Source organism: Pseudorca crassidens, chromosome 4, assembly GCF_039906515.1.
Source record: "Pseudorca crassidens isolate mPseCra1 chromosome 4, mPseCra1.hap1, whole genome shotgun sequence".
Lineage (NCBI taxonomy): Eukaryota > Metazoa > Chordata > Mammalia > Artiodactyla > Delphinidae > Pseudorca > Pseudorca crassidens.
The window spans coordinates 148264939-148285164 of record NC_090299.1 but is presented as its reverse complement, the minus strand read 5'-3'; the positions used below and the strand labels follow the sequence as shown (position 1 = coordinate 148285164).

General features: G+C 38.0%; 1 protein-coding gene across 2 annotated transcripts in view; it reads right to left on the bottom strand.

Annotated features, from left to right (window-relative positions):
• Positions 1-20226, bottom strand: part of MARCHF1 (membrane associated ring-CH-type finger 1) — an 843574-nt gene that overhangs the window by 822820 nt on the left and 528 nt on the right. The gene's annotated exons all lie outside the window — the stretch shown is intronic.

Sequence of the window (20226 nt, the reverse complement as noted above, 5' to 3'; positions counted from 1 at the left end):
CTTGAGCTCTGCCTCTGTAATCACTCTCTAGTTGTTTTTCCTAAGATATAATTGACATAGAACAATATATTAGTTTCAGGTGTACAACATAATGATTCAATATTTGTATATCCTTCTCTCAGTTTTTTAGACATTCATGCTACTATGAACTCTGCCTGTATTTCACTACAACTATAGGAAGCTGGTTTGGGTAGGGAGAGGTGAATATACCAGAAAGAACACTTCACCATGAGAATTTATTAATCAAACATTAATCCTTGTCATGTCTTTCTGAGGTTTACTTTTAAACATGGACAATTTCAAAAGGTAATTTACTAAGGCGGAACTTTGCCTTTAATGATATGAACTTTTGGAATGGATTTCAAAATTACATACATTAACACTGTACTGTAATAACCACAGAACACACAGTTTAATTTCAATTACAAAAATGAACACCAACAATTCTAATCATGTATCCCTACAAAGTATCCCCCAAAAGTACCAACATAAATCCAAAATGTCTGGAGCACACTGGGTACATTAAGTATTTGTAGGATTCTAAGATTGACTCTTCATGTTTTTCCCCTCAGTGAACATCAAAGGGCTTTATCACCAAATACACAGTTTAAATTTAAGTATGCCTCAGGTACTGAAGTAAAACATAGTGGGTGAACAAACAAAGAAATTGACTTATACAGAAAATATTTTCTAAGGAACAATGAATACTATCTAAAACCTATGGACAGTTATGTGTGTAATACACAGATACACATCCTTTAAAACACGTAATCCTTCAAACACATGTGAACGATCTATTTTGTTTTCAAACGGCCAACTCTCTATTTTCTGAACTAGTGGAAGAAAACAGTGGTGTATTCCACACCAGAAGGATCTAAATGAACAATTGTTTTGGTTAGTGTAAATGTCTGAGGGACATGAGTCCAGGGGCATATGATTTATGTGGATGAAGGTCAGGGCCATACAGGAGCCATAAGAAGTTCTGCCTACATCACTGGCCTGCACCAAAGTTTATAGACACACAGACACCTAAGACAATTGGACTGGAAAACAGGCACCTTTTATAACCCTGAGGAGGTCAGGAACGTTCCTTTATAACATAAAGTAATAACCAACACAACTGAGGTTCAAATGGTGTGCATTTGTCACTAGTTAAAATTTAAATAATTATCTGAGATTTATCAAAGGCTGGTCAGGTATGACAGGTGAAGATACTATCAAAGATATAGGGCTTCCCTGGTGGCGCAGTGGTTGAGAGTTCGCCTGCCGATGCAGGGGACGCGAGTTCGTGCCCTGGTCCAGGAAGATCCCACATGCTGCGGAGCAGCTGGGCCCGTGAGCCATGGTCGCTGAGCCTGCGCGTCCGGAGCCTGTGCTCCGCAATGGGAGAGGCCACAACAGTGAGAGGCCTGCGTACCACAAAAAAAAAAGATATAAAAAGGCAGGGAGTTTGCATAACAAGATTTAACACAGTTTTGTGAACAATAGAGACAAACAGAAACTCATCTACAAATATCACCTACAAATAGGTGTTCCTCTGTTCCAATTCTTATTTTGAAATTTTACTTATAGTCCTACCAGATTGTCTCATTTTTGCTCCAACTGTTTTTCTGGAAACATGTGTTTCTATAAAATGTAATTGCTAGAATCATTTTTCACAACAACAAAAAAATTACTGACTAGGGTACGTAGACTCTTGTTGCACACACAACTGCCATAGTCCCTAACAATCCAATACTCCAGGCAGAAAAAGACTTATTAATAGTAAAATCCATAAGAAAACAATTTAGTATACATAAAACATGCTCCATTAAAACATAAAACATGTTCCATTCTGTTTCAAACTTATATGTGGCAAACTTTTACATAACCAATAAATGGTACAAGACATTTCCAGATGATGTAAAATAAAAAATTTACTAAATATAGACAGAATCTAAAAAAAAAAAACAGGGCAGAAACCAGGTATATTTAAGACAGGCCAATTTTCTTTCCCCTGAGAAGTGAGAAAACCTGAACATTGAATATTTGACAAACAGCTTAAAGCAAATATAACTAGTTCTTATCTTTTGAAAGAGGATTCCAAGGTCCCAAAACAAACATTTGCAAATTTTCTCTTGTGTAGCTGGCAAACTAAGAGAGGATCACAGATAAGAGGATAATGTCAGCAGTTAAAAGGGATCCACAGGACCCCATCAGAAGAGAAGCCACCAAAGTTCACCTCCAGCGTTCCAGGGCATGAGACTTTGGAGGAAGAAAGAACAAAAGCTGAGTCAGGGCTATTCGAGACTTAAAAGAATTTAAATGATCAGGTGATGACTTCGAACCAGCCACTGAACTGTAAACAAGACTGGCATTCAATGTAATTGCCTGTATTTCATTATTTAGCAATTATATTAATATCAAGAGGCATATGTGTGAGTGTTTCCCTATATTGCATACCCTGGGTCTACAGCATATGCCACCTCACTGATTCTCCTGTTGAATAGAGAGTGTGGAGGTGGTCCAGTGAGATCAGTGATGACAACCCAGCAAGCACAAGAACAGGGCTCTTAATACAAAAGAACACTTTCTGCCAATGTTTACCAGGGCAAGATCATTAACCTTTCTAAACAAGTTTCTCATTCATAAGAATAAGAATAATCCTTCTCCTGCATACTTCATAGGGGTTCTCCACCCCAACAAACAGTCCATTGAATTTGTCCCTGATAATTAACTGTGGCCAGGATATGGGTGGGTTCTAAGGATATATAATCCTGGCTCTTCTAAAGTTTACCTTCAGCTGAAGGACCAGCATGTAAAAGACTGTAGTTATAACTACACTGAATAATGCATGTGAATATAATCTCTTAGAAAATTAAATAATACCATAAATGTAGGTTAAAATTGTGTGATTCTTTTTCTTACGTGGCATGTGTTCAAATTCACAGGAGGCAAGGGTCTGTCTTATATCAACAGGACTAGGGCTGACCCTTCTGCATGGCCACATAACACATACTATGATTTGGGGGAAGCAATTTATTAAAAAGATGATTTAACAATATGAAGTACATTTTTAAAGGGAAAAAAAATCAACCATAAACTTATCATTGTAACAATACATTTACATTTTTGCCTAATACTTGCCAGTTATCTATATAATCGCATTCATAGAGTACACATTTTAGTACGCTTTTTAACATATCTTTTTTTTTAGAGATTTATTTATTTTTGGCTGCGTTGGGTCTCAGTTACGGCACGTGAGATCTTCGTTGAGGTATGCAGGATCTTTCGTGGCTGCATGCGGGCTTCTCTGTAGTTGTGGCGTGCAGCCTCCAGGGCATGTGGGCTCTGTAGTTTGTGGCACACAGGCTCTAGTTGAGGCGCTTGAGCTCAGTACTGGCGGCACGCAGGCTCTAGTTGAGGTGAGCAAGCTCAGTAGTTGTGGCACATGGGCTTAGTTGCCCCGCGGCATGTGGGATCTTAGTTCCCCGACCAGGGATCGAACCAGCGTCCCCTGCATTGGAAGGCGGATTGTTTACCACTGGACCACCAGGGAAGTCCCAGTGTATCTTTTTATATTTTAAACATTTTACATGTTTATTTAAATGTACATGTTATTTACATTTGCAAAAAAAATTAGGATGATTTGTTTCTAAGTGTTCGAGAGCAGTTTAGTTCAAAATAATTTCCTCATCGTTTGTGTTATCACTAACTACAACCACATAACATTTGTACTCGAATTCAGATCACTTGCTATAGCAAAGTCCCATGATTATCTCATAATCATTTCTTCGGTACTTTCAGGTGCAGTCTAGTTACCAAAGAGAGACAAGCTTGTTACAGAATGACAACTGTTCAGAGGGCCCAGGCACCACAGGAAGGGAGAGTGATCACAGGAGCCACTACCATGCCCTGGGATAGTCAGATTTCAAAAAATAATAAATCTGCCTACTCCTGTCCAAATTTCTGCTTATTTTATTTTTCTTAGTTTTTGACCACCACATAGAAAAATACTAAATGATAATGGTGATAGTGGAGATTTTTGTATTATTCCTAATCTTTCACAGAAGGCATTCTGAAATTATAACCAGTTAGATATATATTCATACATGCTACAAAATTTTCTTCTATTGTTTTACTAATCGTTTTTAACCAGAAATGTATTTGTATATTTTCAAAAATCACCTGAGCAACTATTGAAAATTTCTGGCAATTTTATCCTTTAAATGTTCATTGGATGAATTATATAAATAGGTATTCAAAAATTAAACTTTCTTTGTACTCCTAGAAATCACCCCATTTTTTCATACTGTTACTGTTTTAATATACCCATATATGTTATTTTTCCAGATATTTTGTTCTGAATTTTAACACCAATAATCATTTGGTAGAAATGTCCAATTTGCTGGCATAGAATTGTTTATAGTAGTCTCATGTCCCTGAAGTATTTCTGTGGTATCAGTTGTAATGTCTCCTCTTTTATTTCTGATTTTGAGTCCCCTCTCTTTTTTTCTTGATTAGTAAAATTGGACCCCTAGATCTTACATTACTCACAAAAATTAACTTAAAATGGATTAAAGACTGAAATGCAAGATCTGAAACCATAAAACTCTTAGAAGAAAACACAGGGGGAAAGCTCTTGATATATCGGTCTTGGCAATAAATTTTAAATGTGGCACCAAAAATACAAAATAAATTAACAAAAGCAAAAATAAATTAACCACTGGGACTACCATTAAACTAAAAAGCTTCTGCACAACAAAAGAAATAATAAAATGAACCTACAGAAAGGCAACCTATGGAATGGGAAAAATACTTGCAAACCAACTATCTGACAAGGGGTTACTCTCCAAAACATGTAGGAAACTCATGTAACTCAATAACAACAAAAATAATAATAATCCAATTTTTAAAATGGACAGAGAACCTGAATAGATATTTTTCCAAAGAAGACATACAAATGGCCAATAGGTACATGAAAAGGTGCTCAACATCACTACTGATCAGGGAAATGCAAACCAAAATCACAATGAGATATTATCTCACACTTCTTAGGATGGCTGTTATCAAAAAAGACAAAAGATAGCAAGTGCTGGTGAGGATGTGGATAAAAGGGAACGCCTTTGTATACTGTTGGTGGGAATGTAAGCTTGTGCAGCCACTATGTAAAACAGTAGGTAGGTTCCTCAAAAAATTGAAAATAGAACTACCATAGGATCCAGCAATTCCACTTCTGTGAATGTAACTAAAGGAAATGAAATCACGACCTCAAAGAGACATCTGGACCCCATGTTCACTGCAGCACTATTCATAATAGCCGTGACATGGAAACATGGAAACAACCTAAATGCTGATAGATGGCATGGATAAAGAAAACATGAGAGTGATATTAATACGTTCACATACATGTGTATGTGTGTATTTTGGAACATTATCATAAAAAGAAGGAAATCCTGCCATTTGTAACACTGAAACTTAAGGACATTATGCTAAGTGAAATAGGTCAGAGAAACAGATGCTGCACAATCTCGTTTATACGTAGAATCTAAAAACCCAAACTCATGTAAATGGGGAGTAGAATGATGGCTGCCAGGGGCTGGGGTTTGGGGGAAATAGGTGAAGAAGGTAAAAGGGTGGAAACTTCCAGTTGTAAGTTAAATAACTCCTGGAGGTGTAATGTACAAGGAGGCGACTATAGTTAATAATACTGCCTTGCATATGTGAAACCTGCTAAGAGAGTAGATCTTAAATGTCTCACCACACACACAAAATAAACTATATGAGATGATTGATATGTTAACTAAACATATCATTTCACAGTATATACATGTATTAAATTATCACATTGTACACCTTAAACTTATACAGTGTTATATGTAAATTATATCTCAATAAAGTTGGAAAAAATATATACTTTTAATAAAAATTTTAAGTATAAATGCATAATAATATCTATATCATAGGATTGAAATGAAGATTAAATGAGCGACTAAAGTATGTCTTTCAGAAAAGTTAGTTCTTAGTAAGTTTTAGTAATTATTGTTATTACTATTTTTATTATAAAGATACAATATAATTATCTACCTAGTCTATAAAAGAGAACCTCCAAAAAATCTATTAGAAAAAAATGAAACAGTTTAATAAGTTTGCTGGATGGAAAGTCAACATGTAAAAATCAATATCCATCACCAATAACCATTTAGAACATATATCTTTATAAATATCTCATTTACAATTATAACAAAAATGATAATAATCCTGGGAATAAATCTCAGAAAAAAAAACTAAGCCAGATCTTTATTTTAAAAAAAGTTTATAACACATGGAAGCACACATCTCGACAAATAGAGATGTGTAACATATATATGGGTAAAAAAGGCTCTACTGTAAAAATGACAATTCTCTCAAATTAAACTATAAGATCAAAATGCACTTCCAATCCCACCAGGGTGTATGTCAGAAGCTTGAAGGAAAGAGATATCACAACCAAAGGGACAAAGTGCTGAGATGTGATGGTAGTTAAAAGAAGGATGCTGTTGGGACTTCCCTGGTGCTCCAGTCCAGTGGTTAAAGACTCCGCGCTTCCACTGCAGGGGACACGGGTTCGATCCCTGGTCAGGGAACTAAGATCCCAGGTGCCACGCCATGTGGCAAAAAAAAAAAAAGGATGCTGTTCTCTATCCCTTCGCTACTACAACCACCACTACCTCCCACGCTTGATGGGACAAAGGGAAAGTATGGAGTTACAGAATCCAGATGGAACTGAAGCTCTGTAGCACAGCAGCCTCCTTTTATCCACCTTGGATATGCTCCAAAACTCCCAGTGGATGCCCGAAACTTCAGCCAGTATTGAACTTCCTATACACTATGTTTTTTCCTATAGCACTAACAGACGGGTAGTGTATTCAGTGCAGATACGCTGGACAAAGGGATGATTCACGTCCTGGGCAGGATGGACCAGGGAGGCACAAGATTTCATCACACTACTCAGAATGGCGTATACGTAAATCTTATTAATTGTTTTTTTCTGGAATTTTCCGTGTAATATTTTATGACGGAGGTTGACCACGGTAACTGAAAGCAGAATCCTGGACAAGGCGGGGGACTACTGTGTAGGGCTTGCGGGCATAGAAGTATGCATTCACTGCCACGTCTGCTAAGGGCCAGCGAGGAGGCCTGAAACGTAAATTCCCTTACCTCTCTCTTCTCCACCCCAATCTCCTGCTGCTGTCTCGCACTGGCTAAACTCAGCCACTAGTCAGAAGACAAAGCAGCACGAGGGATGCAGCTCCATGGAGAAATGGTCAAAATAAGCAACCAAAGAACATCCATCCCATAGAATGCCTTATGGAACTGAACAGGCAGACTCTAAACTAACACGGACAAGTTTATAAGGGCAGCCAAGACAATGAAAAAACATAAGAATTAGTGTTACTGAACCAGGCTGATTTGCCTGAAACGCAGCAAGCCCAATGCTGAGATGCTAAGGTCTGTTTGCAGCCAAGAAAGGGAGGATTCACGAGGCAGCCAAGTGAGATGGGAGAATAAATCTCAAATCTGCCTACCCGAAGGTGAGGGGCTCGGGTTATTTATGGGATAAAGCCGAGGCACAGGGAAAGGTAACTGCAGACAAGAAAAAGGTGAGGTAATCATTCCGTGAAGACGTAACTAAGTTACAGGCTTCTCCATGGGAGGCAGGCTCAGAAATCAGCACCGCATGCTCTGAGGGTGGAGTTTGGGTGGACCTCTGACGTCAAAAGGTCACAAGCGGACACTGGCGCGAGCCCATTTGCAGGGTTCATGTTCTTAACAGGCTCAAGCTCGAAGGGGACACAGCGGATTCCCAGTTCCTAAAAAAAACCTGGGCAAACATCTTGTTGTTTAGGCTACATCAGGGGTCCCCAGTGCCCCGGCCTCACAGAATGAAGGGAGCAGCCGGAGAGCTAGCGAAGCTTCGTCTGCCGCCCCCCCCATCGCCCCCCATCGCTCTCGTGACCGCCTGACCCATTCCCCCAGCCCCGTGCATGGAAAAACCGCCTTCCACGAAAGCAGGCCCTGGTGCCCAAAAGGTTGGGGACCCCTGGGCTACGTGACATGTGGAAGGCATGCAAGTTTTTATAAAAACAATTATCAAGAGGCTGATTAGTGCAAACAGGTTACAGTTTATTATTTATTAACGGCTAACTGATAACTACACTCAGTTTCATAAGGACTGGACTTCTTCATGGCTAAAGGATTAAGGAATTAAGTTTTGAATTCTCATGAGATTAGACAAACAGGTCAATGGAACAGAAGAGAGAATCCAGAACAAACCTATAAGTTAGCCTTACAAATCAATGAGAAAAATTAAACTAGGACAACTGGCTGTGCACATGGGCTGCAAGGGGGAGGAGAGTGTGGGTTTGTACTTCAAAATAACAACAAAAATGAATTCCAACTTCCAACTACGCTAGAGACTTTAGCGCAAAACATAGTTAAAGCTTCAGGAGGAAACTAGGGGATATCTTTATAATCCCCAAGAAAAGACTACTTGAACAAGTAAAACCAAAATTTATAAAGGAAATTAATAATAAAACTGAGAACAATAAAATTTCAAAACCTCTATAGAATAAACATTGTAATAAAAAAAATTTTTAAAGGGCCATCTGCCAGAAAATATTTTCAACGCATATAAATGATAAAATGTTAGTGCTCACAATGTACAAATTTTAAAAATCCAAACTGAGGGGTAAGAAGAACAAAGTATTTGAAAAACCATTTACAAAAGAGAAGAATTAAGAAGGCCTTATAAATATAAAGAGATGCTCAACAGTACCAATCAGATAAAGAAAATAAAACATCAACATGTATAAACATGTACATGCAAAAAATAAGAAGTCTGATAATACTCCATACATTGCTGTAGGGCATGTAAACTGCTACAACCATTATGGAGAGAGACTTTGTAATATCTGTGAGGACAGATAGGTCTATGAGGATCTACTGAAAATAGAAACTGCTCTCTCAACACTGTGACCACATTTTCACAATTCTACTACATGTTTAAGTATGTGTAACTAATATATAGAATTACATTTAACTTCTATATAGTATTCAGTTGCATCGAGATAGCATAATTGATGATTTTTAGAATTTTTAAATTAATACAAAGATACTCGCATAAACTCATGTCTCTTTGTGCCCACATGCAAGAGTTTTTCTAGAAATTAAATCGCTGAATACTCCCAGAAACGTAATGTCATACAATTTGTAGGCTATACTAGTAAGATATCCAAGAGATATGATAAAAAGATAAGGCACAGTCCAATACATGTTTAGTAAAAGGTGTACGTTCTAATACAGCTGAGCATAAATATATAGGATATATACGAGCATAAAATGTCTGTATTTTGGCTACATCTCAGGAAGAAAGTCAATACATTTGAGTTTGGAGGGAATTAAAGAGGGCCTTTCACTTTTTACTAAGATATTTCCATATTGTTTAAACTTTTTACAACAAGCCTGTTTTACCCTGTAGTTTTATAGCTACAAAACCATTGAAAAAATCCACATTTGTTCTTTTCTTTTGCATTATGTTTATTATCCTACTATGATATAGTAACAATACCCTTGGATATCAGATTGAATGTTTGTTGTCTATGATTCACAAACTAATAATTAAGTAAATAATCCATCTTGCAAATAAAGTTTCCTTCATATTGCTATTATCAAAGTGTTATGCTCTCATCATTGAAAGTTTTAAAAATAAAGAGAAAAAATGAAAAATAAAAGCACTCACTGTAAATTGATACCAATTACGAATACATGCATTAATTAATTCATTTGGAGGTGGTAGTGGTAGTTGTTGCCAACTTTCTTAGTTTCTCATGCAACTAAATCTTTAAATTTCATCCACACCTAAAAAGTACCAAGACAACAGAGAGTATCTAATACTAGTTTTAATAATGGTATGAACTACTTTTATTAAATACCTACTATTTATTAGGGAATTTCCTTACTACCTTTGATCTTCATAACAACCCTAGTAGGAAGGTACTATTATCCATGGTTTTTTCTGTTTTTTGTTTTTTTGGGGGTTTTTTTGCGGTACGCGGGCCTCTCACTGTTGTGGCCTCTCCCGTTGCAGAGCACAGGCTCCGGACGCGCAGGCTCAGCGGCCATGGCTCACGAGCCCAGCCGCTCCGCGGCACGTGGGATCCTCCCGGACCGGGGCACGAACCCGCGTCCCCTGCATCGGCAGGCGGACTCTCAACCACTGCGCCACCAGGGAAGCCCTATTATCCATGTTTTGCAGATAAGGAAGCCAACATTCAAACATGTTAAGCAATCTGATTAGTGTACCTCACTAATGAGTGGGGATTTCAATGACTTAAAGAGTCTGAGCTTTTTCCAACTACCACTGTGTACCATTCCTCTAATAGGGATACTGAGTCTTTCTGTTTAAAACAATTTTCAAATTTTCTTTATATAACAAATATTAACTTAAGTAAAGTATAATAATTTTTCACTCATCGAGGAATAACTAATGTAAAAGTACTGCACGTCTAAAAGCATGGACACTCCTATCACCCACATGGTGAAGTGCACATGATCAAATTACACCACAGCTGCTGAGTAGGACCCCAATCAGGGCTAAGGGGCTCGTGAGTTCAGAGTGTATAATCCACACAACTGTTACCACCATAAAAAAAAAAAAACCAGAAGGCAAAAAATGTGGAGAAGTCTTTGCTCTTCACAAAAACACATAAAATTTGGCAATATTAAATTGTTCTCTTACTTATTAGGACAAGTTAGGATAACCAACAATTTCCTTAAAACAATTCATTTGAAACAAACATAATTTTGGATCCCAGTAAGAAAAAGCCAAACATATGTTGTCTCTTATACTGTTGAGAGGCACATTATTCAAATAATTTTTGCACTAGATGTATCACCATAGAGGGTAACTTAGCATGAAATAGAAGATTCCTTTCATATCATTTTTTCTCTATGATTAATTTTATCACAAAATATATATATATCATGCAGAAAAGTATTAAAAAAATAACAAACACCCACAAAAAGAACCTTTAAAATTTAACAGAGGTTATCACTTTGACGTTTGCTTCAGGTATTCATTTTTTCCATTCAAGAAGTATTTATTTACATTTTTATTATGAAAATAAATCACACTTATTGAAAAGTTATTTGGAAAATAAAAAGCAGGAACTCAACTAACCATACTCCTATGACTAATACCAATATTTTGAAATACTTCCTTTCATTGTTTAAAGGAAAACAGTTTATTGTAATTAGACTTCAAATACTAAGATCCCTTTAACATGTCCCCAAAATATAGTTTTGGGCTTTTTGGGTTACTGGGCAATATGTGATAAAAAAAAAAATTTAACACTTTTTGCATCATTTTTAACAATTTCTGTAAGTTGCCAACTATGGTTCATCCCCAAAACAAAAGTCCATGAAAATAATATCTATTGTCATTGCTTTTAAGACTTGTGTTCTTACTTTTGGTCTACAAAAAATAGGGGAAGGGATTTTTCTAAGTTTGTTTTTCTGAGCCTAGGGGTGCTTATCCTCCACCATCATAAGGAACAAATCAAAGAGTCCCAGACTTTAGCTTTTATACTTGTTATTCAATATCTTAATAATCTGTCCAATTAATTCCTCCATTTCTGTCTAATTCTCTGGAACAAATCCTTCTTTCATGTTGTGCTTGCTAAAGCAATATTTGTATATCCATTTATTTAATAAACTTTTAAAAATGAGACATACAAGATTAAGAGATTTCATAAAAGATTAAGTTTAAAAGTAACATAAAAATAAACCAAGTTATCTCATCAAGAAGAGAGAATAACTAGCAAGAGCTGTTATATATATTATGCTAAATCTTAAAGGGTCATTTCACACTGTGTCTGGAATATAACTTTGGATTCTATTAAGGCAAAATTCCTGAGACATATCAAAGGAAATATGGTTCTAAGTGGAAAATAATTTGTCTCTAGTCCCTTGAATTTTAAATTAGAGAGAAATTAGCAGAACCAGAATCCAAACTTCCAAACTTATGTGGGTACATAGGCAATTTAACTTTATTAAAATCTCAGTGCAGGAAGTGACTTGGGACTGGGTAATTAAATGTGGCCAGGCACCGTGCTGCAGTACATCTGTGTAGATGCCTTCTATGTTACACTGTTAAAAGCAACCGTATGTAAAATTTTTGTTGAAAAGTCTACCTACAGTTCCATCACCCTAGAAATCGACAGATAACTAGTAAAGGTACATAAATTTTATAGCAATGTAAAACTACTTAGATACATAGAACTTAAAAAGCCTTTTATACAGTTTTTAAGATCTCATGAGCTAGGACAAATAAATAGAGCAACAAATAAATGAATATCTCACTCCCTTTTTTTTCCAACTTTTTTTAGAAATGCACTAATTTAGAATGATCCGTTTCTACAATTCTCACATTTTTCAAATATTCATAACTTTTACTATTTGTTAATCTATATATAATACAGCGTTCTCCCCAGATGCCTCGCATATTTCTTTTTTGCTACTACAGCCTCTCATTTATTTATGAGGCCCCTCCTTACTGCCACCATCACACACAAACACAGTTACACACACACATGCACACACACTTCAGTCGTCGACATCTGGAACATTCTGGGACAGCCCCTCATATGTGGCACATCTCCTCAACCATTTCACACTCCCTCCTTCAGGCTGCCTACGACTCCTTCAAAACTGTCAAACTTCCCCCAACAACAGGGCCCTGAGCACAGTCCATTTGTCCCTCTGTTAGAAGACTCTTTCCTCCTCTAGCTGCCTGATTAACTAGCTCTCACCCTTCTGCTGTCAGCTCAAGTGTCCCCTCCTCAAGAAGGCTTGGCCAGACCCCTCCTATAATAGCTGAACTAAGTCAAACTCCCCTGTAACCGGCTTTCTAATCAGTGTGTACCTGTCCTTCAATGCATTCACTCTCCCATATGTGCAATCTGCTTGTCTGAGTGTTCAATTAATTTCACAAAATAAAACTCTCCAAAGAGGCAGGAATCATGCCACATTTTTCAATCATCATATCACCAGGACCCAGCTGAGTACAGGATGTAGAGTGGATCACCAGTAAATATATATTAAAAGGAAGTAGAAAAGAAGGGAAGGAGGGAAATTAATCATTAAGTCAACAGGTGATCTCATAGTTACTAAAAGAATTATTTAAATGGCCCCATTTGGTGACTTGAAAAATGATGACTTTGTAAATAAAATACCTTTGAGAAATATGTTGTTTTACTTCTTCCTTATCACTTTTCTCGCATTGTAAATGGATGTGGCTTAGGATTTAGTCCTGATTCTTTTTCTTTTTTTTTTTTTTTGCTTGTTTTTCATTTTCCTCTAAAGAGAAGCTAATTTACCACATACTTCAAGCCAAGCTTCCTTCAAAAGCAGTGGCTGAAATAAAAATTTATGTGCAAATAGTATAAGGTGATATCAGAGAATAAGAAAGAAGCCCCAGGTAAAGTGAAACAGGCACAGAATAAAAGCCACTACGGGTGTATGGAGCTGGGTCATGATCATGGCCATCTGAGGTTCCACCCACCCTGGACCTTCTGAGGCCCCATAGAAAGTCTCTCAGAACTGCCCACTTGTCTCACTCTTCCCACTTCTAGGCTGCACTGCACTTCCAGGGGCAGGGGTAAGACATGCTGGTAAATCACAGACCAGAAAGGAAAAGTTCTCAGCACAAGCTTAAGGGGCAAATTCAACACAACTGAGTCACAGCCTTCTTACAATGTCTGCCACAGTCACAGACAGAATCAGAAGTGAGGCTGAAGGGAGGCCAGGAAGGGCCCAAGAGGCATGTGATATGCCTGTGAGAATCAAAGCTCTGACCTTCAGAGTGTCAGCCCCAAATAGCGAGCCAGCAACTCCACAGTGCCTGCTTTATCGCTCCCACCAAGCATTATTCAGTTTCCTGATGGACCTTAGGACACTTAATAGAAGGCAGAAAAAGAGTTCATTCTGGGCATTCTCCAATTTCCACCTGATTGTGTCCCAAAACTTCAGTGGTTTCTTACATGTTACCTACTAGAATATATAATCACTTAGAAATAGCATTACATATTTTAGTTCACCTTGAGTATCCATCCATCCACAGACAGATTCAATAAAACTTCTAGGCTAATCCGTAGAAGTATAGTTAAATTAGGTCATGCTTTAAGTATATTGTTAAAGACATTTCTAAAGCAACTGACCATCATTTGCAACATTTCTTCTGGAAGAAATATATTCTGAGTTTCATCGATATACCAATAAGAAAAAACTTGCTATACTATTAACTTGTTAACTCTATTACATGCATATGACAAGCTATCAGTCTGTATCTTTGCTTTCCAGAGTAACAATTTGAAAAACAAAAGACAGTTGTTTCTAGAAAGAACGAGGCTCTAGACTTCCCACATTATTCATTCCTTTTATGTAGAATTTATTTGTAAATTAAGATGAGTCCTAAATCATGGGGTGCTTATGTTCAGAAAGGAATGTTATTTTTTATACACACGTGTGTGTGTGTGTGTGTGTGTGTGTGTGTGTGTATGTATCACTCCTAAGAGGAAGAAGTTTCGCCAATTTATTGTGTTTACTTACCGTGAATGTACATTTACTACCTATTTGAATCATTGTCTTTCACTGTTGCTAAATTCTATCTCAAAAAGGAAATAGTCAAACTGCTTCCAAATCATATTGTACAAAATGTGACTACAGTATAATTATAATATACAATTAGTAGAATCTGACCTCTTTTTATGACAATACTTTTTTTTTTTTTTTTTTTGCGTTACGCGGGCCTCTCACTGTTGTGGCCTCTCCCGTTGTGGAGCACAGGCTCCGGACGCGCAGGCTCAGCGGCCATGGCTCACGGGCCCAGCCGCTCCGCAGCATGTGGGATCTTCCCGGACCGGGGCACGAACCCCTGTCCCCTGCATCGGCAGGCGGACTCTCAACCACTGCGCCACCAGGGAAGCCCGACAATACTTTTTTAAATCAAATGGGTTTGGAGTTAGTTGTATTGCCTAGGAGCCCATAAGGCTGAGATTACTGAGATTACTAACTCCAGCTTTATCACAAAGTAATGATCTTGCATCTCTACACCATCTATTTTGTACTCAGTGAAAAGTGATGACTCACTTCAGCTAAAAGTTAAGGTGGAGTAACTCACAGTGTCCAACATTACCACCTGGAACAACTAGAAAAGCCAGATATAAGAAAAAAATCTGTTAAAAACTATTGAAGATCTTCTGAAGAAGCCAAGACTAGAGGCTTCAAGACTCCAGATAAAGGAAGCACTGAAGAAGTAAACTGAATTGTTGAGGGTGCTTTTCTCCCCTGGAATGGAGAACAGGGGCATTTGTCATTCTAAACACATGGCAAAAGGTTGAGAATATGCGCTTTGCCTGAGCAAAGGACTACTGAGATGGGATAGAGAATCCAGAAGAAATTTTTGCTTTGAGGGTGAAAGATAAAAGGTTAGATATAGGACAGGCCAAGATCCCAGTGAGAAACAAATGATGAAGCACCAAACTGGCACATGCCTGGTTTTACCCACATGCTCGTATGATGTTGCATGTATGATTAGAGGCTAAGACAGTAAGAAGAAAGCTTCTGAAAAGAAGAGCAGGATTCTCAGAAGTCCTGCCCTGACTGTGTTTAGTATTTGTGAACGCACCCGTGGAAGGCTCTGGATGTCCGGGCCTTGGCAGCTACGTAACCCTGCAGGGGATGAAGTCCATCTGCACTGGAGTTAGCTCTGTCACCCACTGGATTACAATGACTGTCCACCACTCCATTTTATCTGCTTAGCAGAAGAAATATTGATGACTCTTTGGTCTTGGATGAATTTGTCTGGAGCCTCTACAACTTTTATACACAATTACTAAAATCAAGAGTAAAGAGAGACACTGAAAAGAAGCTCACAGTAATCCAGTTATTGGCATTAGCATAAAAAACTTTAAAGTAATTTTGATTAGCATGGGCAAAGTAACAGGAAAAGATGGAGAAAATAGATAAATTGGTATCCATAGAAAAGAATGAAATACACATTTGAAAACTGGAAAAAAATACAATAATTAGAGTAATAACCCATAGATGAGCCTGAGAGCATAATAGGCATAGTGTAGGTGATGATTAGTAAACTGGAAGAAAAGGTCAAAGAAAAATTTCCAAATAAGTATAGAGAGAAATGAAGAGTGGAAAGTAGTGAAATAAGTATAAGAGCCAGGCTGGGCACAGTGAAATCATGTATTAAACATATAATTGAGATCTCAGAAAAAGAAAAGAGAATGGAGTAGAGTATCAAGAATGCACTACAGGGCTTCCCTGGCGCAGTGGTTAAGAGTCCGCCTGCCGATGCAGGGGACACGGGTTCGTGCCCCGGTCCGGCAAGATCCCACATGCCGCGGAGCGGCTAGGCCCGTGAGCCATGGCCGCTGAGCCTGCGCGTCCGGAGCCTGTGCTCTGCAACGGGAGAGGCCACAACAGTGAGAGGCCCGCATACCACCAAAAAAAAAAAAAAAAAAAGAATGCACTACGAATTTCATTTGATGAGAGACATCAACGCACAAATTCAAGAAGTTCTGCAAACTCCAAGGAAGTTAAACCAAAAGAAAATCATATCCAGGCACATCATAGTAAAAGTGAAAAAAAAAAAAATGAAAATTTTAAAGTCAGTCAGAGACAAAGACCCATTATCTTTAAAGCAACAAGATTGAGAGGTCTGATGGAAGCCAGAGTCAAAAGAATAACAAGGTAAAGAGTTGAAAGAAAACAACTGCCAAATAAAAATTTTATACCCAGCTTAAATATTCTTTAAAAATAAAGGCTGTATAAAAATATTTTCAGACACACACACACAAAAATGAGAGAATTTGTTGCCAGGAAAGTTGCAATAATAAAGATATATAACAGCCTACTTAACAATTTTTATTAAGATTCTAATAAATGAGTTGTCAAGAATGCCACTAATTAAAAATACCAGACGTTTAAAGTAGAAATCACAAACCAAATTCACCTTTATATAAATTTACTTCTTTAACTGAAAATACGTGAAGTTTAAAAGTTAACTAATAAATAATATTTGTTAGATAGTTCTTCCTCTATTTTTAAAGTCACTTTTGCACATTAGCTCATTTACTATACACCACTCCCTGTGAGAAAGGCAGTGCAGATACTATCTTTATTTTATGTAAAATGAAAGTGTTATCCAAGAAGTTCAGAGACTTGTCCTCAATTAGATGACAAAGTCAAAGCTAGAACACATTTCTCTTACCCAGTGCTCAACATTCTTACACTGGGAAGTAGAAAATGAATTAATAATATCAAAGGAGTCCATTAAGTTGCAAAATGTGTCCAATACATAAAAAGGGGATAACTTTAGCTTCTGAGGATTTTTTCTCCATTTTTTAAAAATTTTATTTTTAAAAACTGCACTGACAAAATTACCTTACCCCTATAAATGTCATCACACTCCTGAATATTTTCAACAATTCCATATCGTTGGTTTTCACTCTGAAATTATAATTCCAAGAAAAGGCTGAAATGCCAAAACCTTTCAGCCAAAAGGCTTTTACTAAACAACTTCAATATCCAAGGCCTACACAAAAGTTAAAGTCATGATGCTTTGTGATCCATAAAGCATCCTTAAGCTAGAATTTGAATTACACTACAGAAAATACCAGAAAACAAACTTCTGATTGGGTTCAAGATTTAATTTAGCCTCAAGGAAGGTGAAGAGACTTCTACTGTATCACAGAAATCCTACATTACCTGTTCAAATCAGACAATTGAAACAACAAACCAAGAGGCCACCAAATAGTATAGACTTAATCCTCATACATAATCTTTTCTTGGAAATCTTCCAGTCTTCTGACATAGTGGTCCTTTTCCATGACCTTGAAACATCACTGTTGCCTACTCTGGGCAACATACTATAGCTGTGTTTTTGTCTTACAACTTCCTCTTCTTCCTCTCATTTTTCCCAATTCAGAGTCCTTGTGTAACAAAATAGCCAAGATATTTGTGAAATATATTAAAGAACATTATGAGAATATTACTTCATATATTTTTTAAAATAATTTTGTACTGCCTATCAAATATATTAAACAATATAGATTTCTAAGAGGCTTACACTATCTGAGGACTTTCCTCACATATTCCAGTGTGTGTGTAGTGAAGCATCAGAGCATTTTTACCTGCTTGGATAAATATTTTTGAAATAAGAGATTTCAGACATAAAGTATAACCTGCTGCCTTAATGGACATTTTCATTCACCATATAAAGGGAGTAAAATATCTTATCGTTAAAGGAAATATCATTTGCCCAAAACCATGAGCCAAATACCATATGCCTCCTGCTTATCTCTGCTGGCTGACTGTCAGATCAGGATTATACATTTTACATAAACGTACATTATCATGTCCGGTGCACATCATCACATGAGCACATCAGTAAACAGTACGTTCACTGGGCTAGTTTCAAAGAGATTTTGGTATTACTATATTTAAGGAGAACAGCCAGTATGAGCAACAGGCTCTCTAAGAACCTTCATGTAAAGCTCCTTAAGCTTTACTACAAAGAGATGAGCACAACAAAGTTAGAAAGAGAGAAAACTTTTGAAGAAACTGGTGGAGCCCTTTCTGATACGAAGTCAGGAAACAAATAATGAAGTAAAAATTATTTCTGAATCACGGGAGAAAATGTTGCTTCCAAACCCATAAGTTCTGGATAAAGATGGGCTCTCTTTGGTTATATCACGGGTCTGCCAACAGAACACAACACAATCAAACATTTAATTATATCCTCCCCAGAAAGAGACAGCAGCATGTAAAAGCCACAATGAGCAAAACTGATGTGACATCCTCTGAGGCCCATCTTTGTTCCACGGCTTATATTTAGTAAAACCTCCCTCTATGATCTCACCTAGCTCCTTTTTCACTTCCACCCCATTTCTTACTCCAACAATTTTCTATCAAGTCTGTTCTGAAAAGACCTCAAGTTTATCACAAGAGCTTGCACTGATCAAAAAAATTCACTTTGATGCTTCTGTTCTGGAAAAGTTTACTTAGGAATGCCTGTCTTTAAAGGAAAAGAAACATTCTAAAGGAAAACCAGCAAATCTTTTTTAATAAAAAGGCAATAAAATGACCCTCCGAATTATGACTGTGATTACTTCCTTATACCCTCGTACTATGTTAGATGCTGGAATATCGAATTCGTATACCAAGAATCTCGTTAATACTCCGAGATAATTTATTATACACTAAATTCATGAATATGAAATAGCTCTCAAAATTTTAAATATCTTACATGGCAATGACAGTAGATGAAACTCCAAAACAAAGTAACTGAACCCCAAAGTGGCAAACTTTCACTTTCTTTCACCTTTTCCACCAAGTGTTTCTTTTGGAAATAAAATGACTTTAAAATCAAATATTCCAATAGGTTTCGCTACTTCTCTACGATCTGGAAATTGGACTCTCCCCAAACAGAAGAAATTCACGGGTAAAAGGTGCGTGGAACCCCCAGGCAGCGAGGAGGCGTGGGTGTGAGCACCGTGGCTTCCAGCTCTCAGAGGCAGCCCAACTCTAAACGAAAGGACGTCAGCAGGTTCCCACTCTTTCCTCGGTCAGCCCACAAAGCTCTGTAACAGAACAGATTCCGACCCCAAAAATATTTAGCAAGCGGACCTCTTCCGCCACTACTGAATAACAAAAGGGATTGCCAGGAAGACGTAGATCTCCCTAACTACATACTGGACGTGCCTCTAACTGCATCCACCTGTCACAAACAATCCTCAGGAAGAGCGCTTCGGAAACCAGAAAACAAAGCGCGAGGGAGTCCCGCTAAGTTTGCCCTTTCACTCGTATCACCTGGGGACAGAACTTGGGCGTCTTTCTGCCTCCACCGGTCACTTCACTTCCTGGAGCTTAAGAAGCTCGCTCTGCACCTGGACAACTGCGACACTCACCCTCGGGCGCAAGACCCTGCTGAGGTCTCAGTCCCGCCGGCGGCAAGAACACGACGGCATCCCCGCCAGGCGGGCGATGCCGGGACGCGATCCCCCCTCAACAGAGGCCGAGAGCCCGCGCAGGGCTGAGCGCCCCGGCGCTCACCCGAAACAAAGGCTGCGCTCGGCGGCCTGCGGCGCGCGCCCTCCCCGGGGAACCGGCGTCTGAGCCCCTCAAGCCCGC